A 1,651-nucleotide genomic window follows, 5' to 3' on the forward strand; every position below is an offset into this window, starting at 1 on the left:
ATTCGTGCTGGTAGGACTAGCGTATACACTAATAAATAAAGAATTTTATGAGATATGCTTATCACCAGTCAATCCACTCTTATTGAGTTAAAGCATTAATGTGCTTCAATAAGAGTCCAAATAATATTTGTGATAACCACTTCTCAAAAAAATTAGGCATAAATACAAGAATTTTTTATAAAATAAGTAGAAATCCGTTAGACCAAAGATGAGCCTACCAAATAATTTTGAAGACTTACTTTGAGCGCAAGGATAAAAAGGCAATTTACTCATATGTTAATTATTATTGTGGGGCATAAATAAGGCTACCCGATTAGACAAATATGTTATTGTTGTCTTGAATCTTAGGATTAGGATTTGGGAGAGATCATTTACTTTTCAATTTGTAGGTGTTACTATTAGTATTTGAAAAAGATCACCTACCTCTGGAATTATAAGTGTTTATCTTTTACATATTCAGGTTGAGTTGTTTTGTATTCGTAATGTAAAAATATTTTATTTTGTCCTAATTTCTACTAAAGTTTATGTCAAAATCATTACCCAAAAACAAATAAGACCTCCAAAACAAATCATAAAAAAATAAATAATAAAAAAAAATGACAAACAAAAAAAAATTGAAACCCATTCACTTACATCATCAAGCAACCAGAATTTTTCCTCTTCTTCTTCTTTGAAATCTCCCTTTTCCTTGGAGGTTGGAGAACAACTTTGATAGCAGTATCAAAAACAGATTTGACATTCTAACCAGACCAAGATTAAGACAACAAATCAGAAAAGCAATTAAACAACTCGACTAATAAAAAATGGCAAAATTTACATAAATATCACACAATTGTTATGCATTAACATATCTAACACATAAACTTTGATATTTACATTCATAACACTCCAATATTAAAAATCTATGCATGAAAACTTATATTTTACATTTAAAAGGTCAATGATAAGTAACATTTTTTATATGATATCAAAGAATCAGGCGGCATGCATGTCAATATGAAAGTTTCACCGTTAGATAAGTAAATATATATATAAGAATTGTGTGGTATACACATAAATCCCCCAAAAAAGGGAAATTTACTCTGCACACCAATTAACAACTTAGGCACCAATAGTATTGCATAAAAATATGATCTTGGCAGTATAAAACTTCTCATTGAACAATCATAAATTAGCTATTCAGCCCAGATAAAAACTGACTAGTTTGTTTCACCTATATATAAACTCTTTTCTAATAAGAAATGTTTCAAGGTGGTTATTTAAAACTTTCATATTATTTCATAATTGCAGTCTATACCTGCTGTGTCTTTGAACTGCATTCTATGTATGCTGCAGCCCCAACTTGTTTCCTGAGTTCCTCTCCCTAACATATAAATCAAAATGATTGAAGTAATTGCCATCTACAGAAATGAAAATGACAAACTATCAAAAAAGAAATAAATACTTGGGCCGAAGTGATTGCAACAGCACCGGGATGATCGGCAAGATATGCTTTGTCCTCGCGGAGATCTGAATTTTTACATCATTTACAACAACATCAAAAAAGAAGTAATCTTCTGTAAAAAGGAAAAAAATTGTTCGTATATTAATAAAAAGAGGCATTTACATACATAGCGCATAATTCTTATGTAATTACATATCTCACACCTAA

General features: G+C 29.7%; 1 long non-coding RNA gene across 1 annotated transcript; it reads right to left on the bottom strand.

The window, feature by feature from the left end:
• Positions 1-638: 638 nt before the first annotated feature.
• LOC110035211 lies at positions 639-1,540 on the bottom strand. The gene is made up of 3 exons (XR_002295128.1): positions 1,445-1,540; positions 1,298-1,363; positions 639-740 (listed from the first exon to the last, which is right to left on the bottom strand). It is a non-coding gene; the product is annotated as an uncharacterized LOC110035211 (long non-coding RNA).
• Between the last annotated feature and the right edge of the window lie 111 nt (positions 1,541-1,651).

Source organism: Phalaenopsis equestris, unplaced genomic scaffold (genome assembly GCF_001263595.1).
Source record: "Phalaenopsis equestris unplaced genomic scaffold, ASM126359v1 Scaffold196769, whole genome shotgun sequence".
Classification (NCBI taxonomy): domain Eukaryota; kingdom Viridiplantae; phylum Streptophyta; class Magnoliopsida; order Asparagales; family Orchidaceae; genus Phalaenopsis; species Phalaenopsis equestris.